The following is an 11,097-nucleotide window of genomic DNA, read 5'->3' as shown; positions in this document are numbered from 1 at the left end:
AGAGACCAGAGTGGCTGCTAGACACACCACGATGTACAGGATAGTCCCCCAAAATTAAAAATATATATCTATAATATATATTATGTATATAATTATGTAATATATTCTAAAATGTCAATAGTGCCAAGGCTGAGAAACACGGTTCTACTTTGAGGTAATATATTTTTAGTCAAAAGAAACACACTTACAATTTAAGATCCTTGTGTAGACATCTTAATATGTCTAGACGCTTTGCTAAGAATTGTGTTCTCCTTACTACCTCTATCAACCTCTTCAAGTCCAGAGGCATCCAGATACAAAATACTCTTTAAACAAAAACAAGAATGTTAAATAATAGAATTTTAAGCACCGAAAAATTAACAAGGATGGTGAATGGGTAGAGAAATTCAAAAGGACTTGTTATTTTAGTATTCATCTTTTGGTGTCCATTTAGTACCCTGAATTGTGATTCTGAAAGTGGGGACATTGTTTGAAAGTTATGGTGTGGTAAGTATAATTTCATAACAAGAAAACGAACTCATGTCCTCTTTTTCCTTATTTTTGAGACTTTTTTTGAAATTTCCTTCAGAAGAAGAGTATCCACCTGAATGTAAAATCAATGTTTTACATTTTAATGAAGAATAGTAATTTCATATGTACTTTGAACATATTTTTTTTGACCTCAATAGAAAGGGGACTGATAGTTTACAGAAGATGTGGTGAAATTACATAGGTTATGAACATATGCATGTTCACATTTTATAAACTTATGTATGCAGGTAGGAATGATTTATGGATATATAGTTTGGTAGACATCGATGCATCTTTGTAATAAAGTCCACCCTAAAACTTTGTTTTTGTAGGCCGGGTAGGTGGGGGGTGGGTAGTGTAGGGAAAATTAAGTCAGAAGACAATATTAACACAACTAGTATAAAATTTTTTTACAATCGGTCAAAAATTATGCCTTACAAGAATTTATCATTTTCATTTTGTTTGCCAACAACTGGTGACTTCTTACATTGCCTTTATTGATTTTAAAACATTTTAACATACACAGTTGAGGCGTCTGTGAGTAAAAGTCAATTACATAAACTCAGAAAGCCACCATCATAATTTAATAGTGGGATATATTTGGGAATAGGAGTTGCTATGCCATATTCCTTTGTGTCAAAATACGTATTTTTGAATGGTAAAAAATTCTATGTAATTATGGGCTAGAATACATAAGAACCATAAAATGAATACTTCATAGTACAAAATAGTCAAGTAATATTCTCTATTCTCCACTTCACTGTGGTCAGTAACATTGCTATGATGGAGTTCTTATATGTAACATATAACACAGCCTTTCTAATTTTTCAAACTTAAAAAATTCAGTGTTATGCAGTAGAAATCTCTACTATTCAACTACCTTAATTGATCATTCTGTTTTCTAGAGAAATAGTGTATTTTATGGCTAATGAAATAGCATGCACTTATCCTCTAAAACTGAGTGTATTCTTGCATACTTGCACTTTATATGAGCTTGATGTTGTAGAATATGACCTTGGCAAGTTGTTTATATTCTCTAAGGCTCGTTTTTTCCCAACTGTGAAAAAATTAAATGGAAAGAACTGTATACATTTCTCAAATTTGTTATGTTTATATAAACTACAATAAATGAAACACTTTGGCACACTCAGGAGTGTATAGACTAGAAGTACAGCCATATAGTTATTTTTCTTTAAAATAAAGTTGTAGATTGTTTGCATTAAACTGATACATATCAGCACTAATAAATCTCAGAAGCACTATGCTGATTCTTAAGCAGGGAGAGAGCAGGGAGAGGGTTGATTGGGCAAGACATTTCAAGAGAACTCTAACTATGTGGGTAATGAAGTAGGGCGGTAAGTTTCACAAGTAAATGTTACATTATTCTTTGTAATTTGTTGCATGCCTTCATTAAAAAATATAATTGAGTATCCAATTGAGCCTACTCCCTAATTAGTGATCATCAGAAAATGGGGTTATTCTCAAATATTTCTGGCGTCTTTATTTCCATAATGCACAGCACCTTTCACCTCATCGGTACCCCCGTGAGCAAAGTTTTAGCTCAGTGCATGTATTTTTGTAGGACTATGGGTGAAGCTTAAAATGTTCTTCATATATTGTTCTCTGTGTCTATTTACTCAGTAATTTTTATACCCAACAAGATGATTTTCTTTGTTGACTGCCATTGTAAGGTTTTCCCCCTCTGTTTATCTCTGTAGCTGTGTGCTTATCTATGTGTTTACCTTTTGTAATGCCCCACAAAAGCTCTTGTCAAGCAGGAGAAATCATTATGTATTTTTAATATAGCGAGAGAGAATAGTGAGATTCTTGTCAGTCACCCAGCTATGGACAGGAGGTTTCTGGAATTTCAAGTCTATGAGTTACCTCCAATTCACATATGTTTGAAACCTTTGCTAGACCTTATCTACAAGTTTCAGAAAGGTCTGTTTTAGATTGGCCACAGTACTGGTTAAAAAAGAAAGATCTTTGCAGAATCCAAGTATAATGCTTATAATATTAGAGATTAGCTTCAAGCTAATATTTTTAATCTCTATTTTTTTCAAGCAGTTCCTCAAATAAACATTTGAATGATTGACAATTAGTAGGTGTTACCTGCTAGTTTGAAAACGAATTTTAATTTAATCTTCACATTGTTGAAGAAAAGTATTACCACTCACTCAATAATTAAATTTAATTGGTCTGAGGATTTAAATGCTGTCTGGACACCAAACATTTTAAATGGTGTATATTTCACTACTTTAAATCAAATCCTGAGACCACAACTACTAAATATATTTAATCAGCTTGTGCTATGCCTCTATAAGAAAGTGAATTTAATAGCCCAATTGCTGATATTTGAAAATGAAAATCAAAACCAAAGGTAAAACAATATGTTTTCTGTACTGAGTTCTGAACTGTACATATTATATTTTTTATTCTAGAGCTTGACTATCTGTACTTTTTTCTTACCTGTCTTTTAATCAGTGCCATCATCAACTGTCTACCCATCATAATATCGACCATTTATTAAACATATTCCATGTTTCAAACATTCAGGCGAGTTTTTTTAATCTGCATTAAAATAAGCCTCACAATGCTATTTTGCTAAAAATCTTTTTTTTTTATTATTATACTTTAAGTTCTGGGATACATGTGCAGAACGTGAAGGTTTGTTACACAGGTATACACGTTCCATGGTGGTTTGCTGCATCCATCAACCCATCATCTACATTAGGTATTTCTCCTAATGCTATCCGTACCCTAGCCCCCCACCCCTCTAACAAGCCCCGGTATCTGATGTTCCCCTCCTTGTGTCCATGTGTTCTCATTGTTCAACTCCCACTAATGAGTGAGAACATGCGATGTTTGGTTTTTTGTCCTTGCGATAGTTTGCTGATAATGATGATTTCCAGCTTCATCCATGTCCCTGCAATGGACATGAACTCATCCTTTTTTATGGCTGCATAGTATTCCATGGTGTATATGTGCCACATTTTCTTAATCCAGTCTATCATTAATGGACATTTGGGTTGGTTCCAAGTCTTTGCTATTGTGAATAGTGCCGCAATAAACATATGTGTGCATGTGTCTTTATAGTAGAATGATTTATAATCCTTTGGATATCTACCCATTAATTGGATTGCTGGGTCAAATGGTATTTCTGGTTCTAGATCCTTGAGGAATCGCCACACTGTCTTCCACAATGGTTGAATTAATTTACACTCCCACCAACAGTGTAAAAGCATTCCTATTTCTCCACATCCTCTCCAGCATCTGTTGTTTCCTGACTTTTTACTGATCACCATTCTAACTGGCATGAGATGGTATCGTATGGTGGTTTTGATTTGCATTTCTCTAATGACCAGTGATGATGAGCTTTTTTTTCATATGTTTGTTGGCTGCATAAGTGTCTTCTTTTGAGAACTGTCTGTTCATATCCTTTGCCCACTTTTTGATGGGGTTGTTTGTTGGTCTTTGTCAACAAGAATAATTATTTCAAAACAATTATGTACTCTTCCTTATTTTTTTTTTTAAACCTTTGTCATCCTTTACCTCCTTGAATAAGCACATAGTTTACTATGGCACATATCCACATTGCAATGCTCTATTCCCAACATAAATGTATTTTCTTTTAGAAAATCTCTGTTATTTAATTTGATAATATGCAGACAGAAACCTAGCCATGTTGAAGCTTGTGGAACCCTTTTTGAGTAGTTTTATCTGCATTTGGAGAGAAGTGGGGTCATGCTGAACTCTCTCTCTTCTGTAACAGAGAGTTTGGGCATTTCTCTCAAATGCAACCAAAGAAAGTTAATAAGAAGAGTGAGCTGATTCATTATGACTTTGGGAAATCTCACTACTGTGTGGAGAATATAATACAATATGAGAATAGGGAAGTCAGTCAGTTAAGCTCCATTGAAAAGGGTGACCACAGAAGTGGCATGTGTTTCAACTAAATTGGTAGCAATGAACACAGATGAAATAGAGTGACTTGAGACATATCAATGCCAAAGATTGCATATTGCTAATCTTTGTTTGTAGACTGCCATTCTCAACCACTTTGGCAGGCCATTTTAATTTCAAAGACCATGTATCTTTATTTAAAAGGTTTATTTTTATACCATTGGGCCAAATTCTGTGGCAAAGTAATGCACAGAAATGTTGTGGCTTCCTTACAATCTTAGGGTCATTAGAAGAGAGAAAGTCTCTTTAACAAATATTTTCTAGAAGCCAATTCTACTAGTTTCATATCAAAGTCCATTGTTATCCATAAAGCCTAAAAATACCAATACATTTGATCTTGATATTCCAGTACATAGGCTCCATGTTTGTGCTGAGCCCCTGTGTATAATTTTCTTAAAAATTTTACAAGTGGAAAGCATCAAGCCACTTCCTCACCCATCCTATGTGTTAAAATCAATGTTGTAACAGGCATCCTTGGATCAGATACCTTCTGGCTCTTGCTGTCTTTGTTGCCTGCATACTGGAAGATAAGGATTTGGCCAACTAGCAAGGGATTGCATAGGGGAGCTCACAGTGTCTCATTCCTGCTTGGCAGTGTTTGAACACTTGGTGTCATTATGCGAGTTATCATCAATCAGCAGGCAGCTGCTTTTAGGAATTCCAGCCGGTTAGCAAACATTTGCACTTGTGGCTTCCTCCCTGAGTGTGCTGGACCCGGGGCCCATCAGACAAGAGAACTGCACACACAGTCACTGCCTGCTGCTCAGGACCACTCAAACAGCTGTTGCAGCTGGTGTTGAGATGCTCACCTGGCAGCCCTGTTGGAGTTTGGAGGGAGATGTGCAGATTAGGGTCTGTTTGCTCAACACAAAGGGCTTTCTGTGAAAGGACTGTGAGGAGGTAGTGGAGATAACAGAGGAGCTGAGAATAAATCTAACAAAACATTCCTTAATAAAATAAACCAGGTGATTGCAGACACAGGAGTGTGACAAGACCATCCTAACACAAAATGCAAAAAAGGACAAATAAAAACCATTTGGATCCTGATGGAATGACAGAGGCTAGCTAGCTGTGTTAAAGGAAAAGGAAGCAAAAACACTCACTCTGTAGCCAACTAAAAAATACTCATTAGTATATACCATGTGCCCAGCCACCTGAGAGATGCAAAATGGGGAGTTATGGCTCAACAGGCCAAGAGATTTCAATTTTTTTGAGCAGATAAGACAAACCCATGGGAAGCAGGTAGGCAGAAAGATGGCTTCCTATCACAAGCTGAAATTTAAGGCATGTATCTTTTAAGGGGGAATGAGAATTGGGATTTTCTAACTAGGTAATTTTCTGTGAGGGAGTTTCTCCAGGCCTCTCAGCAGACGCAACTGTGCAACTCCTGAGTTTAAAAGCCGGGGTGAGAGGTTTGCAGTGAGTTCAAATAAGTGTGAAATATGCCGGGTTTTAGAGTGTGGGCACCAGAATTCTTTGGGAGCTTTGAAAGACTTCACTGAACGAGAATCACACAGTTGTTACAATGAAGAGTGTGAGATAGGCCTGAAATCTGAATTTTAAGCAAACAGCTCAGATGTTTCTAATATAGTTAACTTAAAGCCTTTCCCCTGAGAAACACTGCTTTAAAGATGCAAGGAAGCAAAGGAAATTCAGACTAAAGTTTTCCTGTATTACAAACTTGCAGCTGCTCTGTGATGAATTCATGGAACTGCATTCAAAACTGTGTTGTTTGTTTATGTGCATTGCTTTCTTGGGGGACAATGTTTATAAATTTCACTATACTCCTCAAAGAGTTTGTCCACATTTCCACTCTCAGAGTCAATAATCTCTAAAGGTCTTGTCTTTTCTTTTTCTTTTCTTTTCTTTTCTTTCCTTTTCTTTTCTTCTTTCTTTCTTTCTTCCTTTTCTCTCTCTCTTTCTCTCTCTCTTTCTTTCTTTCATAAAACCACTTGTTCAATTTCTCCATCCTGTATCTAAACCTGGAAAATTCATTCTACTTACTTCTGTGGTTTCTACTTTTGTCATATCCTCTCCAAAGTTAAGAGTGCAACAAATCACTACAACTGCTGGTCTTTCAAAACCTAGACATTTACTTACATTATAGGACTCATCACATTCCATTATGATTAGTTGCTTTTCCCCATGGAAATCTGAGGAAGCAAAGCGCAGGGATTATGCCATAGAATTACTTTTGCTGTTTTGTATAACCATCAGCAAACATGGGTGTGGTGCACAGAAAGTATTCAATTCATAATTTCTAATAGCTGAACAAATGAATATGTGTGTATGCTTAATATTGAGAAAGAGAGAATTACAGAACTGAGGACATTTGTTCTGTTTTCTTCTTTTCATCTGAAACTATAATTCAAGAATAGTTTGGTGTTTAAAACAAACCAGGGTCAAGAGGCTTTAGTTACCTAGCTAAGGTTTTTGTTTGTTTGTTTGTTTGTTTTTGTTTTTGTTTTGCGGTTGCAAGATTTAATAGAGTGAAGACATAGCTCCCACTGAAAGGGAGGGGACCCAAGGAGGGTAGCCCTTGCCAGCTCGAATGCCTGGGTTTATATCCGGATCATTGTCCTTCTGTGCTTTCAGGCAATAGATGATTGGCTATTTCTTTACCTCCAGTTTTTGCCTAATTAGCATTTTAGTGAGCTCTCTCTACTATCTGATTGGTCGGGTGTGAGCTAAGTTGCAGGCCCCGTGTTTAAAGGTGGAAGCTAGGCTTCCCAGCTAGGCTTAGGGATTCTTAGTCGGCCTAGGAAATCCAGCTAGTCCTGTCTCTCAGTGCCCCCTCTCAACAGGAAAACCCAAGTGCTATTGGGGAGGTTGGCTGATGACCGCTCTAACTGCTTCCTGCTGAATTGGGGCATAGTAGGTGTTGTGCAGTTGAGATTTCCTCAGGAGGGGTGCCTTTGATGTCATTAACATCAGAGCATGGGCTAGCAGGCTGGTCCAGGGGTCCGTGGTAGATTTAGTCATGGACTGCATCTGGGGCTCCATTTGAAGAATGATTTGTAGCTTTACAGCTTCAATTTTGGAAGAGACAAACTTAACAAGGAGGTTAAAGATACAGGGTCCAAAGAGGAATAACAATATTATAGCTGCTAGAGGTCCTAAGAAGGGGAGAATCCAGGGCATCCATTGGCTGACAAGGCCCCAGGGTCCGGTGTTTTGAAGCTCCTCTGCTCTACGTTGTATTTGATCTCGAATTTCTTTAACTTTCTCTGTGATGATTCCGGATTGATTAACATAATAACAGCATCTTCCCCTAAAAATAGACAGGTTCCCCCTCTTTTGGCGGTTAGCAATTCTAAAGCTCTTCGATTTTGAAGAACTACTGCTACTAGGGAGTTAAGTTGATCTTGCAAGGTGACTAGGGAGTCAGCAACCCATTTCATGTCACCATTTAGTTCTTGAGATAGTTTGTAGTAGAACTGAGTAGAGGCTGTGATACCGCCAATGCCAGTACCTAATCTGCCTAACCCTCCTGCTCCCACAATGAAAGTAAGAATGGGTACTCTTTTGTTGCGGGGCTTAGGTACGACATGATTGTATAAATCCTGTTCAGTGTAGATGGTCATAGGGGGCACTAAGAATGAGAGGAAGCATATAGATTCTGATGAGCCCTTCAAACAATGATAGGCTGAGGTACCACAGACAAAAAATATTCCTGAGGGTAGGCAGGCTATTCATGTGGGATGACTTACCCACCTGATGCATTGGGAGTTGGGTGTGTCTATAGTATTGCTAAACTTTACACAGGTGAGGTTTGAGGTATGGGTTATTTCCAGATTGGAAACAAGAGGTCCTACTAAAATGGAAGTGGTGTTTATTTCTGTGCTGAAGTTGTTCCATTGTTCAGGTACAAGGATTGAAATGTATGGCCTGAAGTACAGGGGGAGGAACATCCAACAGTTAGTAGCGTTTTGGGCCGAGACCTCATGGAGCCCAGTGAGGGTGGTATTAAATAGGCTGACCAGGTGAATATAGGTATGGAGGGTTTCATGTAGTTTTGAGAGATCTAGTCCTTTGTAGGAGCCAGGGGTGCTATGTACCTGGGTCAGTCAGGAGATTACTTCCTTTACGTGTTTTTCTCTTGCCTGATCTTGAACTCCACCCCCATCAGACATACCAGTATGGGTGAAGTAAGTCCAACAGACAGTGGCTCCAAGTCCTCCAGGACAACTAGGATTAATCATTTTCCCTGTCCAATAATGAGTATTTGCATGCATGCAAAGAGTGGCAGAGTTATAGCAGTTGTGGGCCATATGGGTGTGGGCAGTGAAGGTAGGGGTTCCCGTCTATTTCCCTTTCCTTTCCTTTCTGATGGCCCTGGCAGTGTAAGACTGCCACCTCTTTAGGTTTCTGTACAGACAGTAATAATTTCCTAATGGCTTCCTGATGTTTGATAAGTGTTCCCTTGGAAGTTAGGAATTCCCTTTCTCTCCATATTGTTGCATGGGCATGGAGGACTAGGTAAGCATACTTAGAGTCTGTATATATATTTACCCTTTTTCCTTCTCCTAATTCTAGTGCCCGAGTGAGGGCTATTAGTTCCACCAGCTGAGCACTAGTTCCTGGAGTGAGGGGATTTCTTTCAAGTATTCCATTATCACTGACCACTGCATACCCCACTTTTTGAAGTCCTTTTTCTACAAAAGAACTTCCATCAGTATACAAGCTGAGGTTGGGATCAGTCAAGGGAACCTCTAGAAGGTCCCCTCGAGTGGCGTAGGTTTGAGAAATTACTTGTTGACAGTTGTGTTCTATCTGTTCTTCATTGTCTGGAAGAAATGTGGCTGGGTTAAGAGTTGCACAAGTGTGCAGTCACAGCACTAGCCCTTCAAGTAATAGAGCCTGATATTTAAATGGTTGTCTGACAGCCACAAGTCTCCTTTAGCAGTGAGTATGCAGTTCACATCATGAGAAGTCCACACAGTAAGATCTCTTCCCTGTATTATTTTAGCTGCTTCAGATACTAAGACTGCTACTGCCGCCACTACCCGTAAACAATGAGGCCAACCCTTTGCCACTACATCAATTGCCTTACTCAGGTATGCCGTGGGTTGCAAGCTCATCCCTCAGACCTGTGTAAGGACTTCTAGAGCTATTCCTGTTTTTTCTGTGACATATAAAGAAAACTCTTGCCCCATTGGCAAGCTTAACACTGGGGCTTGGGTTAGGGCCTTCTTTAGGGCCTGGAAAGCCACTTCTGCTTCAGGTGTCCATCTTAATAAATGGGTAGTGGCTTTCTGAGTTTCCTTAATTAGTGTATATAATGGTCTGGCTATTTCACTGTACCTGAGAATCCATACTCGGCAGAAACCTGTTATGCCAAGGAATCTCTTAGTTGCTTTAGGGTTTTGGAATAAGGATAAGCCAGTAAAGACTGGATATGTTCCTCACTGAGGGCCCTGGTCCAATTGGATAATTTTAGCCCTAAGTATTTAACCTGCTGTGAGCAGAGCTGAGCCTTTTGTTTGGAAACCTTGTAGCCACAGGTAGCAAGGAAATTTAAGAGCACTTGGGTGGCTTGATGGCACTCCCGTTGGTTTCTCAACGGGAGGCTAAAAGTAAATCATCCACGTACCAAAGGACAAGAGTGTCCAGGTATGAGAACTGGCTCAAGTCTTGGGCTAATGTATGGTGAAATAGATGGGGACTATCCCTGAACCCTTGGGGTAAAACAGTCCAGGTGAGTTGAGACATTGGGATTGAAGGATCTTCAAAGGCAAACAAGAATTGAGACTCAGGATGTACAGGGATGCAGAAAAAGGCATCCTTAAGGTCCAGGACTGTAAACAACTCTGCTTCCTCTGGTATTTGGGAAAGCAGAGTATAAGGGTTAGGTACAGCTGGGTATAGAGGGACAATGGCCTCACTGATAATCCTGAGATCTTGCACCAACCTCCACTGTCCATTGGGTTTCTGTACTCCTAAAATTGGAGTATCGCAGGGGCTATTGCATGTTTTTACTAGGCCTTGCACTTTTAGGTCCTTAACAATCTTTTGGAGTCCTTGTTGGGCCTCAGGTCTAAGGGGGTACTGCCTTTGGTAGGGAAAGGAGGCAGAATCCTTTAGTTTAACTTGAACAGGATGGGCATTCTTTGCTCGTCCATATTGTCCTTCTGTTGCCCAGACTTCAGGATTAATTCCTTCCTTAAGCAGGGGACAACAAACAGGTGTTCCTTCTCCTATGTTCAGGTGTATAATGGCCCCTGCTTTTGCTAGAATGTCTCTCCCTAACAAGGGAGTGGGGCTTTCAGGCATAATTAGAAAAGCATGTGAAAAGAGTAAAGTTGCCCAGTCACAACTTAGTGGCTGGGAGAAGTTGGTAGTGACTGGCTGTCCTAGGACCCCTCGGATAGTGACAGATCTGGAGGACAGCTGCCTGGGACAGGATAGTAAGACTGAGAAGGCTGCGCCAGTGTCCAGGAGACAGTTAGCCTCCTGGCCTTCAATGGTCAAGCATACCTGGGGCTCTGTGAGAGTGATGGCATGGGCTGGCACTTGCCCCGGGCACCCTCAGTCCTGCTGCCTAGCGAAGGTCTTTACAACGTAGTATATTCAACTGGAATCACGGCACCTTCCCTTCCAGTGATGCATGGTGTCAGCTAAAAC

The 11,097-nt window shown here is 39.5% G+C and overlaps 1 pseudogene; it reads right to left on the bottom strand.

Annotated features, from left to right (window-relative positions):
- Nucleotides 1-5,641: 5,641 nt before the first annotated feature.
- Nucleotides 5,642-11,097, bottom strand: part of LOC129394875 (syncytin-1-like) — a 52,434-nt pseudogene continuing 46,978 nt past the window's right edge.

The sequence above is a fragment of the Pan paniscus genome, chromosome 21, assembly GCF_029289425.2.
Source record: "Pan paniscus chromosome 21, NHGRI_mPanPan1-v2.0_pri, whole genome shotgun sequence".
Taxonomy (NCBI): Eukaryota; Metazoa; Chordata; class Mammalia; order Primates; family Hominidae; genus Pan; species Pan paniscus.
The sequence above is the reverse complement of the archived record's forward strand: the minus strand, read 5'-3'. Positions and strand labels throughout refer to the sequence as shown.